Genomic DNA, 19,274 nt, shown 5'->3' with positions numbered 1-19,274 from the left:
AGGAGGGCAGGGGCTCGGGGGCAAGGGGTAGTGTGGGGATGGGACCATAGTTCAGGTGCCTGTGGGCACCCCACCACCCAACTTGTAGAGGGCTTCCATTGCTCCTGGTTCAGGAAAGATTTCTTTTAGGATGAGCAAAAAGAAAAGGAGTACTTGTGGCACCTTAGAGACTAACTAATTTATTTGAGCATAAGCTTTCGTGAGCTACAGCTCACTTCATCGGATGCATACTGTGGAAAGTATAGAAGATCTTTTTATACACGCAAAGCATGAAAAAATGGGCGTGAACCTATTTCCCCTTGGTTTTTCCTACCCCCTCCCCTCCTCAGACGTTCTTGTTCAACCCTGGATTTGTGCTGAAAATGGCCCACCTTGATTATCATACACATTGTAAGGAGAGTGATCACTTTAGATAAGCTATTACCAGCAGGAGAGTGGGGTGGGGGGAGAGAAAACCTTTTGTAGTAGTAAACACCCATTTTTTCATGCTTTGTGTGTATAAAAAGATCTTCTATGCTTTCCACAGTATGCATCCGATGAAGTGAGCTGTAGCTCACGAAAGCTTATGCTCAAATAAATTGGTTAGTCTCTAAGGTGCCACAAGTACTCCTTTTCTTTTTGCGAATACAGACTAACACGGCTGTTACTCTGAAACCTTTTAGGATGAGGTCCCCATTGAGTATGGGTTGTAAAGTAATTATTTAATGATACCCTATAATTGTTTAATGATACCCCGTGTATCAAGCACACACAGACGGGTTTCAGTCCTTAAGTGTGCTTTAGCCGTGCTCACAACACCTTAGGGATGGGGACGCAGAAGTGGCATTATATCTACTTTTCGCTACCTTAAATCCTAAACCAGCTAGGTGCGAGTTGGTCCTAGCATAAATTACAGTAACCTCCTCTAATCTACACCAGTGAGTCTGGATCCCCAGGAACTGTTCTGATGGGTGAGGATTGCTGGAACGCCTGGCCTCTCCACCTCATGTTGGGGGAATCCTCAGCTCGCTGGAGCAGTGTAAACATGATTTTTTTGCAAATCAGGACTGAGCACTTTGGGCCAGATTCCCAAATGATGTAAATCTGAGTAACTGCATTTACAGCCTCTGAGGATCTAGCCTTTTGTGTTTATAACATTAGTACCTAGTTCTTGTACAACATTGCTTTTCACCCATTAAACTCCACGCACTTTACAAAAGAAGCATGTATTATTATCCTCATTTTACAGATGAGAAAACTGAGGAACAGTCAGGTAAAGTGTTTTGCTCAAAGCCACACGACAGACCAGTGTTTATTTTACTTGTCTGTTTGCCAGGTAACCCTCAATGTTACATAGAAAGATGGCTCCACAAGATTGTAACTCGAGAAAGATTAACAAAACAAAGTGAGTGCTGGTTCTCAGATTTCCCCGGTAACAGTATATGTACAAAAATATTTCTGTGAGAGAGGGAGGAGCCAAATCATTGTGGTTGATCAACAAAATTATACTGCAGGTAGATTACAAATAGGTAAAACGAAACAGAAAGCGACATGGTCTTGAGCATAGGAGTGCTGGGGGTGCGGCAGCCCACCCCCAGCTTTAAGTGGTTTCCATAATATGCAGGGTTTACAGTTTTGTTCTATGGCTTGCAGCACCCCCACTATACACATTGTTCCAACACCACTGATTGATCACAGAATTATATACCAGCAACTCCTGTATTTTAATTCCAGTCTTGACAGTGACTCCTCTGTGGCCTAGGGGAAGTCAATTCACTTCTCTCTACCTCCATTTCTGTACAATAAAGGGATAATAATTCCAACTTCATGGGATATTCAGAATTAATTTGATAATATTTGTAAAGAACTTTGAAGGTGGAGAGATTCAGTGTTGATAAAGAGAGGCTATAGTAATGGCCAGACTCAATCTGAATTCAAATCCCTATTCTGCCTGATTGGGAACAGGGACTTGAATGCGGGTCTTACGCATCCCCCATGAGTGTTCTAACCACCAGCCCTTTGGGTGTTCCAGGGTGGGGCTCTCCCAGTCTCTGCCCTTGGAGCTGTTCTACTTTGCATTAAATAATTAACTATTAATTGGCCAGAGAGAGAGAGAGAAAGGGAGTGTGTGGTTCTGTCGCCTGTTGGGTAGGGCACTGATGTGGGAGAGAGTCCAGTTGAAGTCCTGGCTCCAAGAAATATTGAATTCCATATTTATAAAAAGAGGAACAGCTGCAAAAGGAGAGAGAAAGAGACTGACCCAGAATACCCAAGAGGTTAGGGCACTCACCTGGCATGCAGGAGACTTGGCTTTAAGTCCTGCTCTAAATCAGGCAGTGGAAGGATTTGAACTTGGGTCTTCCATATCCCAACTGAGGGCCTAATCACTGGCCGATTGGGTATCCTGGAGACACATGCATGCCTGAATCTGAAAAATTCCAGACCTGCTTCCCTCAGGCTGTCTTTTCCTGTAAGTGTGCCCTGAGGGTTCCACATAGCTGCTTAGTGAGGGGTGGCATCAGAACTCGGGTGGTTTTGCATAGGCCTACCTGTGGAAACTTAGGTGCAACGGGGACTTTAGATACCTACAGGGTTAGGCAGCAGCTGACCAGTGGCTTTTGAGAATGTTTGTGGCACCTAGGTGTTGGACTAAGGCACCTAAAGATACATCGTAGGTGCCTTACCAGCAACTTTGTACATCTAGACCCTTATGGCTTCCACCTCTCCCCACTCCAGCAGGCATATGATATTTTATACAAACAGCCTAATGCCGTAATCTCAAATATCTCCAATAAGTTTGGTCCCTCAAAGAAGTATTGTTAGAGATATTTAGTGTAGGGAGTGAGATGTACATTCTCTGTTGAACCCAACACCGTATCAGTAACAGCTTTAATTTAAATTTACTGGGAGTGTTATAATGCACAACCTGTTGTGAAAGCAAGTTCCAGCATGCAAAATGAACAAAGAGGCTGTGTATAAAGCTTTCTAGGAACTGCTCAAGCCACTTCGGTTGGCACCATTTGGTTTCCACAGCCAGGGTGAGAACCATTTAGCCAAAAACTTACCCAAGGGAACCTCAGGGATAGCAAAGAAAATTCCCTGCTCAGAGGCATAGGATATTTCAGTAATGTCCCACAACTTAGAATGGTTTTCTGCCTGTCTAACCTGCAGTGTACCAAGTGCTCAAGGAAAGGGAAAAAATTCCAAGCATTCAGGAAGACCATTGGCAATGAGGTAGGGAGTAGGAGAAAGTGACATCAGAGATTTAGGCAGGACCAGAATTGTTCAGGAGTTTAGGAAGGACATTATGAAGGAAGGAGATTGAAAGGAAGAATAAGCAAGAATTCAGATGTCTACAGTACGGTACATTTTCTTCTGTAGATTGAGTGGATTTGGGGGAATATAATGAAAATTGGGAAAGTTATTATTATTTATTTATTTATTATAGCAACTGAAGGCCTCAGCCAGGTATGTGGTATATGAACACATAGCAAGAGTCAGCCTCTGTTCTTACGAGCTTATATCCTAACTAGGCAAGACATAAAAAGTAACTGAGATAAAAAACAAACAAACAAAAAAAGGCAGGCATATTGAGTTAGATTTCTTGTTCCTAAAATTAGATACTTATCTTACATCTGTGCTTTCAGGTGCAATACTTTACCCATGATAGCCAACATTTTTTTACACGTTTCAGGTAAACTTTTAATTTTTACAAAGTTTGATTAAAGTATGGGAAAGGTATTTCTGCAAAAGGACATGCAGGAAAAAGTGAGTAACGATTATGCTCCAGCATCTCATGCCTTTCATATGCCATTGATGGGATGCCATTCACACTGCACATTTCATGGAAGTCTGCACCCCTTTTGCTTAGAAGAAATTTCCCGGAGAAAGGAACTTCTCTCATCAGAAAGAAGTTTGCTCTATCTTTGCAAAATACATTAGAGCTATGCCAATTTATACCAGCTCAGGTCTGGCCTTTCGCCAAAAGGTCGTTTCTGAACCTACTGCTGATGGAGGTGTCACGGAGTCCCTGGGCAATGCTCTGGAACTGCTCCCCATGAAGCCAGTCAGGACTCTGGGGCAGTCTCCTTTCTGTGAGCAGCCTGTCTGCAGGACACACAGCTCACACAGCTTCCACCTTCCTGGGTCTGACCTCGGAGCATTCAGCATCCTCTGCCCCTCCGTGCGCTTCCCACAGCGAGTCCGCCCAGGCAGGGTCCTGGGGAAGCCAGAGGGTCCTGCCCCCCAACTCCGCAGTCAGACGTGACTCTCAGCCAGCCAGTAAAACAGAAGTTTATTAGACGACAGGAACATGGTCTAACACAGAGCATGTAGGTGCAGAGAACAGGACCCCTCAGCTGGGTCCATTTTGGGGGGCAGAGAGCCAAACAACCATGTCTGAACTTCACTCCATGTCCCCAGCCAGCCTCAAACTGAAACTCCCTCCAGCCCCTCCTCCTCTGGGCTTTGTCCCTTTCCCGGGCCAGGAGGTCACCTGATTCCTTTGTTCTCCAACCCTTTAGCTCTCACCTTGCAGGGGGGAAGGGCCCAGGCCATCAGTTGCCAGGAAACAGGGTGTCGGCCATTCTCTGTGTCCAGACCTCTGCACACACCTGCTCTCTAGAGCTCTGCAATGATCATACACCCTTATCCCACCATCTAGATACTTAAGAATTGCATAGGGGAAACTGAGGCACCCCCACACTATGCAGAAGAAACTAAGAACAGTCCCACTTCGTCACAGGAGGCTCTCTTGCTGAGAAAAGACAAAAAGAAAAGGAGTACTTGTGGCACCTTAGAGACTAACCAATTTATTTGAGCATGAGCTTTCGTGAGCTGCAGCTCACTTCATCGGATGCATACCGTGGAAACTGCAGAAGACATTATATACACACAGAGACCATGAAACAATACCTCCTCACACCCCACTGTCCTGATGGTAATAGCTTATCTAAAGTGATCATCAAGTTGGGCCATTTCCAGCACAAATCCAGGTTTTCTCACCCTCCGCCCCCCCCCCCCCCCCCGCACAAACTCACCAGCAGGAGAGTGAGTTTGTGTGGGGGGGGAGGGGGGGGGGAGGGTGAGAAAACCTGGATTTGTGCTGGAAATGGCCCAACTTGATGATCACTTTAGATAAGCTATTACCATCAGGACAGTGGGGTGTGAGGAGGTATTGTTTCATGGTCTCTGTGTGTATATAATGTCTTCTGCAGTTTCCACGGTATGCATCCGATGAAGTGAGCTGTAGCTCACGAAAGCTCATGCTCAAATAAATTGGTTAGTCTCTAAGGTGCCACAAGTACTCCTTTTCTTTTTGCGAATACAGACTAACACGGCTGTTACTCTGAAACCTGAGAAAAGACAGTCAGTCAACCACCCCTGGGCAACTGCAGCTACTTCATTATTTGTGATTACTGTACACTGTTTGCACTGGGATTGAATGGGTGTAACTGAGAGCAACATGTGGCCTTCCCAGCCTGCTGCTGGAGTTTCTGAACTGGTTTCTTTGCTTGCTTCGATGCTGGTTTAAAGTTCAGAGGAAGAATTTTGGGTCAAGACATTTTCCAGTGACTAATAACGTTGAGTGCCTCTGTTTTGGGAGCCCAGCTGGAGATACCTTATAAAGGGACCTGATTTTCAGAAAGTGCAAAGCACCCACTCTCTGAAAATTATGGTCCTTTATAAGAAGTCTCAAGTTGAGCACTCAAAAACGGAGGCAGTCAGAACTACTAGTCACCTATGAAAATCTTCGCTTTTTTAGTGTGTTAGGGTTTTTATTTATTATTTTATTAAATCTTCATTTTAAAAAATAATAAAACAAAAAAGAATCACAAAAACTTCATCTGCTGATTAAACCAATATCAGAGCCAGGTAGATACCAGTTTCTATTCTCTGACTTCAGGCCCTTCCCATCACTATCTGTGTTTTAGATTCTATTCTATATAGATTCTTATACTGCCCTCCTCACCATAGTATCTGAGTGCATTAAACAACATGACTGACATCTCTCTCTCATCCTCTCCTCAGGAGGTGTGCAGTGTAGTGTTTTGTTTTGGTAGGGTTTTGTTTTTAAATGTACACAGATAATGACTTCACCAGCAGGAGTCCCAACGTGGATAAATGTAATTCAAATCTTTCATTTGAAATACATATCATGGTTGTTTGCATCGAGAACTTCTCTCCATGTGAACTTTTGAGGTATGTTGATGAAGGGTGTGGTTGCCTTATATTATTTAATGCAAGATAAATTTTCTATCGCTTCCTTCGCTCCTTGTTGGTACAAGTTTCCCTACTGCACACACCCACATTTATGGCATTTGCTGGACTTTCCAAGAGATTTCCCCCTCCCCGCCGTAAATTTTGTTGCTTTGCCAATAAGTAATCCAGCTGAGTATGAAATGCACCTATTGTGAAGATTTCTTAATAAGATTCTTCTTCGTTTAGACTGTGGATGAAATTTGTCCCAGTGAAGAGAGCCAGCAGAAGACCTGTCCTCCACTTACGCTCTTAGGACTTAATTATGACATAAATTGTGCATAGGCCTTCTTCTGGTTCTCTGCACAGAGGTGCATTTCATGCTGTGTGACTAAATTTTTAAGCAAATAGATGTTTACGAATTAACAGGTTAATCACTGAACAATGATCATATCTCATGTTTCAGGCTGATGCATGTCATTTGTGGATTCAATAGTATGACATGGATGCAACAGCAGATGGATGCAATAATATGAACCTGACACTGGATAGTAGTCACAGCTCAGGGTTTATGCAAAATCTAGGGAAGTATGTTGAGTACACCAGAAAGATACAGTACAATACTTCCCCCTAGTGAGTAGAATCGTAATGCAAGGGTGGGGATCCCATTTCCCACAGTTTACATTCCAAGAGAAGTCTCAAATGCTTTTATTATAGCTATGCATATTCTCCCCTATCCTAGATTTTGCATCAGTGCTGGGTTGTGACTATCCAGTGTCAGGCTCATATTGTCATAGCAAGCATGAATATCTGATTTGCTACACCAGGACAGACCATTGGGTGATCCCGTCTGGGGTCTGTTCTGGCAGTGGCCAACACCTAATGTTTCAGAGAAAGGCAAAATATATTCACCAGTAGTTCAGTGCTGCACATGGGGCAAACAATTCTGTCTTGTCTCTTAGAATGACCCCTTTCTTTGTGTGTAACACTGCAAATATTGTTAATCATAAAATGATTCAGGCCCTTTTAAAACTCCATCTTCAGTATCTGACCCTGCCTTCTTGAGGCTTTGAACTCTGTAGGCTCATCATAGGCTGAGTAAAGAAGTATTTTCACCTGTTATAGACTTGCCTGCTGTTAATTTAATCTAGTAACCTCTCCTGTACCTGTCTTGCCTTTGGATGACAAAATACTATAGAAAGAAGTTGAAGTCAGTTTTCACGATATTGAATCTTCCTCAGTTTTAAATGTCTCATTTGAGCCATATTTAGGACATCCCCTTTGCACGTTGAATTATCCTAGTTTTCAAGGTCTCTCCTGTATCTCTAATCATCTTTGGTGTCCTTCTCTAGGGAGGTAGGATAGTTTTGTGGCGAGGCACACAAATGAGAGTTAGGAGACCTCAGTTAGTATTCTCAGTTCTGGCACAGGCTTTCTGAATAATCTTGGGTAAGTTTCCCTTCTCCATTTTCCCATCTGCAAAATGGGGATGGTAATACCTACCTACCTCACAAGGGTGCTGCAAGGCTAAATGTATTAGTGCTTGTGAAATGCTTTGAGATCCTTAGATGGAACTCACTGTAGAAGTACAAAATATTATTAAATTTACAGTTAAATATGAGGTCAACAAAACTGGATTTAGTAAACCTAATAATAGTGTAACTGTCTTTCACAGTATTTTCCATATGATCTCTGTTGTAATACACCCAAGCATATTCTTTGTTTCCTTAACTGCTACTGAAACATATTTATTGACAATCCATGGTGATTCCTAAATATTTTCCCTCTGTTCAGAGCCCCTCAGCATGTACAGTATGTGATGTTTGGACTCTTAGACTAGTTGCAATACCCTTTGAATCACTATCCTCCATAGTTATTAATTGAAACATCTTAGTTCGTCAGCAAACTTCACCAGCTCTCTTTTTGCTTACTCTTTCAGATCATAATAATTAAAGCTGGTTCCCAGAATTCTGTTAACTTTTATCATCATGCTAGAATGCACAGCCACAGTTGATAGTCAACAGGTCTCTGTTCTCTTCTGATGTGTGTGGTGATCTTGAGGGATTGTGTGTTGTCCATGTGATCAAGAAACCTTTTTACAATGCCATCAGTGGCATTCTCTGTAGGTACATTTTATTTCCTGATTCTACTGTGCGAAGTAGCAGTCTTCACTCAAATACATCTTTTTTTATGTTCATTGTTTGGTATTTCTGGCAAATGCAACTAAGCAGTGGTGCTTTGGGCCAACGTAGATGATGCAGAATGTTAGAACTCCACAGCTGAATTATGCCATGTACCTAAAATAAACACTTTTAGAGGAATCCTATGCTTTAGTGCTTATAGGTGTCTTCTGTAAAACAACAGCGACCCCCTCTGGGTAGGTAAGATTCTTCCCTGCATCTCACAGAGGAGTCAATTGGCTCATTAGGTATTTGTTCCGTTCTAGTGAGTTGACAGCTGGTATGGTAAAAATCAGTTCTACCCAAAGAGTTAACTTGGAAGAGCTGGACCTGTGTTGCATACATTAAAAGGTCATTTAGGGTATGTCTACACTGGGGGAAAAAAAAAGAAAAGAAAAGAAAGGGAGTGTTCTTAACTTGGGTTAGCTAACTCAGGTTAAAATAACAGAGAAGAAATAGCAACTTGGCTTTTAACTTGGCTTAGTAGCTTGAGTTCAACCTGAGGCTTTCACTTGAGCTGTTAATCTGAGTTAAAAATGGAGTTACTGTCATCTTCACTGCTTTTTTAACCCAGTTAGCCAACCCAAGTCAAGAACGCATCTTTTGTTTTGTATTGTTTTTTTCAGTGAAGACATATTCTTATCCATCCAACTTTGTATTACAGATTTTCAAAAGTGATTTTCCACAGGTGATGCCTGTTGGTGACATCCTAGTGCACCTAAATGTGAAAGTGTAAACTCAGGAGCCTGGTCATCTGCCTTGATGGGTAAGAAAAATGTGTAACTCCTTGAAACTGTGACTGATCACTCAGTGAGAGCTACTATGGGCACTAATCATAATTGCTCTTCCAGGCCACCAGTGAAAATTGTGTGGCTCAGGATTTTATGCAAACAAACCTTGTAAGGTACCGCAATGTTTCTGGCTATTTCCTCCAAATATTTTTCTTCTCTGATTTATGCTAAAGAAAATATTCTGGAGAGGAGAGAGGGTGGATGTAACTCTAAGCCTAGGGTGATCTGCATCTCCCAGAGAGAAGGAGCTTCAGGACAATGGTCTGACAAAGTAGAGCTGGTTTCTGTGGGAAGCTAAAAGTGGAATTGTAGGGTCAAATGCACCATGTTCTGGTATTACTTGTAGGTGAAAGGTTTTGGGATTTCTAGTACACCTAAATTACCACCTTACATACCATCAATATTATCCAGCGGGCCACCTGCTCTAGTAGTGGCAAGAGTCTGAATGCTTATGGTTAAGGCACTGAATAAGAGCTCAGTTGCTGGCTCTACCATAGAACTTCTCTGTATATTTGTGAATGATCCAGTCAGGGGTGGTCAGATATTTTGCTGGAAGGAATTGAGGAGGAGCCAGCTCAGGTGTTTTACAAATTTGCAGGCAAAAATAGGTGTGTGCTTCTTAGAAAGTCAGATTATCATAGCAATTACTGCAAGAACTTAAATCAAACATGGTTTAGGCTGATTGATTTTTGGAAAGCAATCTCCTGCTTACTGTGATACAGCACCTACATACCACGGTGCGGGCTGCTTCAGAACCGCTAGATGGACAGACAGATTTGGTAGATGACAACTGACATATATATATTTTTTTGTAAAGCAAAATATATATATATTTGCTTTACAAAAAAATTAAGTGAATTTAGTGCTGGTAAAAGATGCTATGTTGACCGCTGTGCTGATGAAAGCCCTCTATCCACAGAATAGCTTCAGCATGGGCAACAGCAGCACAAGCCGAGAGATATCTTGTGGTTATCCATTTGGTCCTTTATCGTTCTGTTGAGACTGCCTATACTGGTACCGTATGTGGGGGTGGCTTTGTGTTGCAGACACCTGGCAAAGAACTAGACAGAGACAAATTAACTTCAGAGAGGCCTCTGGACAGCTGTCAGGTGGTAACACCTTCTGGTTACTGACCTGAGCAAGGTTGAAACTGGAAATCTGGAGGTAAGAACGCTTTTCTAAAATCCCATTGCCAGTCCCCTGAACCATCCACTTTGCTCTGAGTGGTCATCATACTTGTGTTTGTGGATCACCTGTTGCATTGGGTATCAGCTCGCTTATCTTATGTATGCAGAACGTCAACTAGGCAGGCCCTCATGATTTATAAAATCTCTCCATGATAAAACATTGTTATAATAATACAATATGTACTTGGGTAGGCCATGGGTTAGGGCGTCCATCTGGGAAGTGGAAGACCCCAGGTACAGTCCCCCTGCTCGAGGAAAGAAGCACGTGTTCAAATCCTTTCCCCCCTTCTGGTAGAGAGGGGGAATTGAACCTTGGTCTCCCACATCCCTTGCTCTAACCACTGGGCTAAAAGTGATAAGCTATGCACCACCATCTTGTGTGGCTAGATTTTGAATGGCATCTGACCCAGTCAGCAGCCTCTGAGCACACTGACCGGATTGGATCCCTCCCACGATTTAGGTGGCTAAAGGTCAATCTTCCCCTGGTTTGTAAATCGCTCTGGGGCTTGGGCAGGGGGAGACTGGCGTCTGGATGCCTAGAGAAAGAAACATAGGCACCTAGGGAAATTTTACCGTGAAAACTCAAGTTGAGCCCTGTATGGATCCACAATTTATATCCATGGATTTGCAGGAATTTAGGTATCTGGGAACTAAGTTGCTTCACACAGCACTGCATATTGAGAGTCACAGTGAGGATGAGGACTGGAAACTAATGGAACAAAAGGATGAAGTAGGAGAGGAGAAGAAAAATTTAATATACAGAGAAATATTTTCTTTAATCGGTAATTGCCATGTTCCCTTCAGACCTGCTTTGCAGGGAGCTGTAACTGCTACATAAGAGTTTGCTTATGCACAAGGGAACACAGGAAAAACACCCTTTTTTGTGTGTGTTGAATGATTTAAAGCTCATTTGAGTATAATATTTGCAAACTGACAGTGTTCAGAAATCCACAGATTGTTCATCACTCAAATGAATCACCTTTCAGATGCTGAATCAGGTGCTGGTACAAAAGTGAGAAATGAAGCATTGCCAGAATAAATTGACATATGAAATAATGTTAGTGTCTTCCGTGTGACCCTCTGGGGTGCATGGAAAAGAACACAAAGTAACTATGTTCTCCTGGCAGCTGGAAGCAGGATGCCATGGAGGGTGAATACTAACTCACTCTCCCTTATTGTCAGGAGAGGAAGTTAAAAGAACATTTGTTGGTGGGAAAATGTGCTTTGTGGCAGTAAGTGGATGAATGTAGTTAAGGGGTAAATAATTCAAGATTAAATATGAGGTATATTCAAGGCAGGACTGGACAACTAGGGACCTACTCCATCTCCCAATTAAACTCTGCTGGCTTTCATGGAAATTAAATTATTACTCAGGAACAAAGCCCAATTGTTCTAAGCATTGTACACATAGTAAAAAAACCCAATCCTTGCCAGGGATTGCTATCTAAATAAATAAGATAAAGGGTAGAGGGGCAGAGAGATCCACAGTGATAGAACAGGACAAGGGCAGAGACAAGAACAGATCCCTGGTGTCCCAGTTCCTAGTCCACTGGACTATATTGCTGTAAAATGTCAGTATGGAGTTACTCCTGAGCCAGGGAAGGGCAACACTGATAACCCGCTCTGTTCTCCCCACCAACTCATTGATGATTTATGAAGATTTCATTTTTTAGCTTTTTCCTTTGTGACTTTTAAAACGAAACCAAGACATTGAAATCAAAGTGAGAAATATGACAAAATATGGACTCCAAAATTCATACTCTAGCAATCCATCACTAGATGGTGCTGTGAATTCAATCAAAGGAAGCCTATTAGAAATAAAATGACTATATGTACTTTGGACACATTGAAATAGGAACACTAGCTCTGCAGGGAGTGTTAAGATTCAGATGAGAAAGGATCCTTTTTCTTTTCCTTTGGAAGAGTAAAAATAACAGGGTAGCCCAAACAGGGGGTGTATAACCGCCAGGGGACAGGGACCATCTTTTTGTATGGGCACAATGCCTAGCGTAGTGGGGCCCTGACTGATCCCTGGTTGGAGCCGCTCGGTGCTCCTGCAACATAAATTAATAATACTATAATAATGGTAGTAATAGCACTCAGTGTTGCCACCTCAGGCATTCAAAAATCATGAGTCGAATATCATGAGATTGGCTTTTCTTTCATACATTAGGGGCTCATCTTATTAGCCTGCATGGGTTTTCTTTAGGCCTGCATGGGTTTTCTTTAGGGGTCATGTATAAATCTGTTCTCCATAACCATGAGAGCTAAAAACTTTGAAAACCCCACAACCTCCCCACAGCCCCACCACTTCAGATTCTCACATACTAACACAATTCTAGAAGCTGGAGGATTTAAGAAAAACACCAAATATTGTGGGAGTTGTGATAGAATTGCAGGAGATGGTAACGTCGGTTGCCTACAGGATGTGCCTAATTCCATGAAAAACTGAGCAGGTCTTTGATAGGATTGATTGAATGACTAATTTCAGGTGTCCATTTCTTTCTGAAGGAAAGGCTGTCTAGTCAGTGTTCTTTCCAATGGCATTTTCTTGTTCTTTTCCCAGTATTGTTGTAAAGTGTCCACCAGTCTACTGTAGTGCAGAAATAGCATTTTCACTGATATCCATTATACAATTTGAGAAACAAACTTGAACTGATTTTTTTTTTTTAATTTCTGCAATATTTGGATTAGTGGCTCTTCACGGGATGCGATCAGAATTGAAAGTGGAGAGGGAAAATGTGTTCTGAGAAATGTTGTGATAGTACTTCTGGATATTGGTCACAACACCAGGCCCCAGTTCTATGTAAAGTAATCCAGCTGGTGTATTAAAAGACAATAGGTGAAAAAAGTGAATACTGCAGAGGACATAGGCTTATCTGGAGAAGGTTTTGATCTGTAAATAAATGTCTCTGTAGTATCTTGCTATAAATATAATTGTCACTCTTATTTCTAACATCTTTGCATTTCTTAATCTCCAATTTGAATTATTGTGCCTCCTGGGATTTCAAAATATTTTTTTCAAATGCATCAGTTGGGGGTTAGGCCCCTCACTTCCATTTGAAAATCCACCCTTTCTTTAGTGGCAGCCTGCACTAGTACTTACTAGGGTGAATTTCACCTCTGTGAAGAAGCTCAGCACATGGCTTATGCACCACTTAAACCCTCAAAATGTGATTTAAGTTGGACTTAAGTAATACATCAGCATTTTGCTGGTTCTCTACTGAGGGTGAACTTCACTCTAATGCTGCAGAATGAGGGTAAGTATTTTCTGTTAGTGTAATAAAACTCAAATGTATCTAATGTCTCATTCTACACTGACAGTTGCAAATAACTTACTTTGGCATTTCTACCCAAATATTTACTAAAGTAGGTGACTGTTTCCCAGGGATAAAAACATAACATCTTGCTAAATACTAAGCCTGCTATTTTGTGAATTCCTCTTTAGAACAGATATTTTATCTGATTATTTAAAAATAAATAAAATTTAAAAATGATTCTGTTCAGTAGCTATTATAATGAGATTGAATGGCTGGCAGTCAATCAAATTGCTTGAATTCTCCAGCCCCTCTTATAACATTCCTTTCTCACCTTGTAACTCGTATTCCAGGGGTGATAGATGGAACAATTCTCCTGTGCTTACATTGAATAGTAGTTGCTCCACAAGTTATTTCCATAGGAAGCGTGGTGGAGAAAGGGACTACTCCATGAGTAAAGGTGGCAGAATTGGGCCCAAAGTAATGGAGTGGAACCAAGTGTAATATTAACTTTTTTCTGGCATTTTCTTAATTCTTTCTTTGCCTCCCATTTCATCTTGCCCTGGAAGGCTACAAAATTCCTGATAATCTATTTCCTCCACGTTTCTAGAGGCTTTATCTCAAATGAGACTAGTACACAAGGTATTCAGGGCCATAATGTAACCCTCTGTTGTATTTCATCTCACTTATCCTATTTGGTCGGCTCTTTCTAGCCCTGATTCAGCAAAGCACTGAAGCATGTGATTTTCAATGACAGTTAAGCACAAGCTTAAAGTTAAGGATGTGCTTAAGGCTTAGATCCTCAAAGATATTTTGGTGTCTAACTCCCATTAAAGCCAATGGGAATTAGGGTCCTAAATACCTTTGAGGATCAGGACATAAATTCTTCGGTGAAATGGGACCACGATAAACTCCTTTTTAATTTAATTAAGTAGTTTTAATATTCAGTATGGTTTCCTGATGCAGCTGCCTGTCAGTTAATGTCAGCCATACACATGAAATAATCCTGATTGGGCCCCAGTCCTGCAAATACTTCTGTATGTGAATAACAAATGTGAGTACACAACCTATAGGTCCAATTCCATTTTATCAAGCACACAGTAAGATCAAAGCAGAGCCGATAATTCACTACAGGATTGCATATATGGTGGCCTATTGGCATGGCACCATTCATTGGGTTGAGATAACATTGAGAAGGGAATGGCATAAGTAAGCATATTTAAGAAGCCATAGAAGCTTTATAGCAGAACTCCTGTACTTAACAAAGGTCAATGGTTTTGGATCATGCCTACAATGCATAAACCATAATCTTACTTGTTGACATTGAAGGCCATTGAAGAGTAGCTTAAACCAAGCTGATGATATTTGGTCCTTGTATTTGAAAATTAGCATAGCTTTTTAAATGTTTGTACCTAGGGCTGGTAGTATATCATGATTCTGCAGCTGTAGAAAATGCTGCAGGATACCACAGGCTCTGTATATACAATACTACAGAAAGTCTCCTACCAATATCTGTATCTTTCATTGATTCCCTGCTACCAATGGATAGAATCTCCAGAAACTTGCGTCCAATACCCCTAGAGAATGTTGACTTCAAAATGTTATCTGCACGCTGCATAGCAGAGAATTCAGACAAAGTCCACCTTAGACATTGCTCCGAAATATGAGAGAGAGACAGAAGTTAAGAATTTTTTTTTCATTTGACAAATGGGAACAGCTACATGTAGTTTAAAAATGTACATAAAATTCCAGTAAATGCAATAAAAATATTAAGGTGAACCACATAATAATAACACTCCTATTAACTGAAACTGAGCTACATAACTTTTAGCTATTTGCTTATTTAAAGTTAATAATTAAAGCAATCAATATGCGAGGAAAAGGAACTAAAGTTCCTAAATCCATCTCTCTTCTCCTGAACAAATATAATGAAAGTCATGGGGAACAATGGCCTGCAATCTGAGGTTAGTTTTCACAGACTTTTTCCCACACTTTATATTTTACTCTTGATTAAGTCAGGGGGAAGACTCTCATTGAAGCTAATGGGCACTGGGTCAGGCCTATGAAAGCAGAGCAAAGGGGAAAACAAATTCATTTTGACTAGATTTCAGAGTGGTAGCCGTGGTAGTCTGTATCAGCAAAAAGAACGAGGAATACTAGTGGCACCTTAGAGATGAACAAATTTGTTCATTTCTAAGGTGCCACAAGTACTCCTCATTCTTTTGACTAGATTGTGACTTTTAGGCACAGCCCATTGAAAGGGGCAGTGATTTTGCCCCCTACCTCCAGAACCAGCACCAGAAGTCAATGCATCTCAAAGATGCTGCCCTGAGATACAATTCCTCACGGTCTCCCCTTTTGCACTGAGATTAGGGAAAGTAATTTTCTGTCGCCCTTGAAAATGTGTATGATACTCCCTCCTGCATGTGCAGTCAGCCACAGTTCCATCTACTCCAGGGGTTGGCAACCTGCGGCACGCGTGCCAAAGGTGGCACGCAAGCTGATTGTTACTGGCACACTGCTGCCAGCCAGGGTCCCAGCCGCTGGCCCCACTCAGACTGCTGTCTGCCTGGGTGAACGGAACCCCAGGCCGTCCGCGGGCTGAATGGGGCCGGCAGCCGGGACCCCGGCTGTCAGGAGCTGGCGGATGGATCCCCAGACCGGTGGTGGGCTGAGCCGCTCAGCCTGCTGCCGGTCTGGGGTTCTGGCCGCCGGCCTCTTGCCAGCTGGGGTCCCATCCGCTGACCCCGATCAGCCAGCTGCCAGCCTGGGTGAATGGAACCCCAGGCCGGCAGTGAGCTGAGCGGGGCTGGTGGCCAGGACCCCTGCTGTCAGGAGCTGGCGGATGGAACCCCAGACCGCTGCTGGCCTGGGATACCATCCGCTGGCTCCGCTCACCTCGCTGCTGGTCTCGGTTTCTAGCCACCTGGCCCCCTACCACCCGGGGTCCGGGTCTCCGGCCCTGCTCAGCCCTCCTGCTGGCTTGGGGTACCGGCAGCCAGCCCAGGGCTCTGCTCCTGGCCTGGGCCCAGCGCTCTGCAGCCATTATCAAAAATTACACTAAAACTCTGTATATTACAGTAAATGTTAAAAAATGTATAATGTTAATAAATACATAGCTTTCATGAAACAAAGTAGTTGTACATATGTGCCTGTGCTTAATTTGTGTTTTCGATGATTTACCTTCTAAAAAAATCTTGCATGTCTCACACCCCCAGAAAGGATAGCTCGCACCCCAGGTTACGAACCACTGCACTAAACTGATAAGATCTGCATTTTAATTTAATTTTAAATGAAGCTTCTTAAACATTTTAAAAACCTTGTTTACTTTACATATAACAATAGTTTAGTTATATAATACAGACTTATAGAGCGAGACCTTCTAAAAACGTTAAAACGTAGTACTGGCACGTGAAACCTTAAATAATAGTGCATAAATGAAGACTCAGCACACCACTTCTGAAAGGTTGCCGACTCCTGATCTACTCTCTGCCCAGTTGCTCGGGCTGGGGCAGGAGGAGAGGGGGAACATCTAGGATGTAGCCCTTGCATTCTCCTGAGAGCCAAGATCCCCATGGCCATGCTGAGAGCTGTGAGAATGGAGGTGGGAAAGAGGACTTTTCAGTATGGCTGTGTATGGCCACAGCACAATATTACCGTTAGATAAATCTGTAATGCTTATTGTGGGCCTGCCCAGTTCCCTAAAATGTCTAATTTCCACTGGCCATCTCTGATAATTTATCACATTCTAAGATACAAAGAAAAAGCTTACCCTGAGCATGCACTAAAGTCTTTATTGCCAGCATAGGAAAAGGTCCGCGGCTGTTATTATTATAATTTTTATATTAGTTGTCCCTCAGCTGAGATTAGAAACCAGGGCCTTATCTGCTGAATCAGCCTGATTCTAGTAGTCAGATAATAATAATAATACTTAGGCCCTATGTAGCGCTTATAAATAGTAAATCTCAAGCTTTTTATAAAGGAGGTCAGTGTCATTTATTCCCATTTTACAGAGGTACTGTTCTGTTTACCAAAAATTTTAAACCAGAAACTTCATATAGTTCTGGTTGAAATCTAGATAGGATGTTCTGTTCTGGATATGCTATGATTTCCCACAGACACAAATGGCCCTGTTATCCTGGAGGATGAGGCTCATTACATATGAGATTAAGACTGCGTTGATACATACTTGGCCAAACTATTCCAGTTTAGTAATACATTGAATATCGACATTACCCTGAAAACCATCTGCATACGTTTTCATGGAGGATACTAAGCCACTTTATTTATTCAAGGTTGTGCTTTTTTTAATAAGTAATTGTGACATCTGGTATTTATATAAAAATAAGGAAGTAAACCATGTTAATCAATAAGGCTGAGACACTTATTCAATTCTTTTGTAGCAGAATAAACTAACCCCTGAAAGTTTTGTGTATGCAAAGCTCAGTTATAATGGGGGCATTAACAACAAAGCTCATACCTACTTTTAAGACCAGGGACCAAATTTATTTCATATATAATACGCATCCCACCATTTTGTAATGGTAAGGGGACTTTGTGGGGCAAGAGAGGGATGAATTACACAGGGCTCCTGATTAGGGCTGCAATCCACTGTGGCATTTAAACACACTCTTAACTTTAAGCATAGGAATACTACCATTGATTTCAATGGGACTGCTCACCTGCTGAGAATTTAACGTGTCCTTAAGTGTTTTGCTGGACTGGGGTTAGTGGAGAAACACCAGGCCTGAGTGAAATTATGATTTATTAATTAATTACAGTGGTTTGAACATATGAAATGCTAAGCATTATGCTTATTAGTTATCCTTATGATTGCTTTAGAATGAGGGTCTCTTTTTGGTAGGGAAAGAGAAGGGCTGAGCTTAGCAGCAGGCAGTAACTACAAACTAAAGAAGATATAACCATCATCAGCTTAGCCTGACAGCCTTTGCATGATGTCTATAAAGCATTTGCTAGAAATAGTAACATTTAGAACTTGAACAGTATTTTGCACATTCAAAGTTATGTTGCAACATCAACTAATTAATCCTCACAACCCCAAACCCCCCACACTTTCTTATGTATGATAAGACTTTTTTTTAATGGAAAATATTCTACACACAGTACGTACAACAAGTAGAATACAAGATCTATAATGTAGTGCACATCCCTCTTCAGATAGAGTCCAGGTGTGCAGCTGCACCCAATGCAATGTGTGCCAACTGGAAATATAATTTATAGGACAAATTTGGAAGCTGTTTCTATTAAGTAGGCAAGTTTTACAGAGATATATTTATTGGTTATATTAAGAGATGTTTACTTTGATTGTTTTTCTCTACATATCGTATAATTTGCTTGATCCACAGATACGTGGTTATGTCACCTTTTGAGGTTTAAACTCTAAGACCAAACTAGTTTAACTTGGTGATTGTTTAAATTGGTTTTTTGCCACATTTTTTTTCTGAACAATCTGTTCCCATGAAAATGCCAGCATCTCCCCATTACTATAAGTTAATGCTGCATTAACATAAATCATTCTCTGTCTTTCAGAGTCTGGCCTGGATTCTTCTACATGAAATATAAATCTTCATGAAACTCTTCTTTGTAATTTGCACAGCCAAACAAATTCCAGTACCACTTTCTTGTGCCGCAGTTGTTTTCATGTAAACCATACTTTTAAAA

This window comes from Lepidochelys kempii, chromosome 22 (assembly GCF_965140285.1).
Source record: "Lepidochelys kempii isolate rLepKem1 chromosome 22, rLepKem1.hap1, whole genome shotgun sequence".
Classification (NCBI taxonomy): domain Eukaryota; kingdom Metazoa; phylum Chordata; order Testudines; family Cheloniidae; genus Lepidochelys; species Lepidochelys kempii.
Note: the sequence above shows the minus strand (reverse complement) of the source record.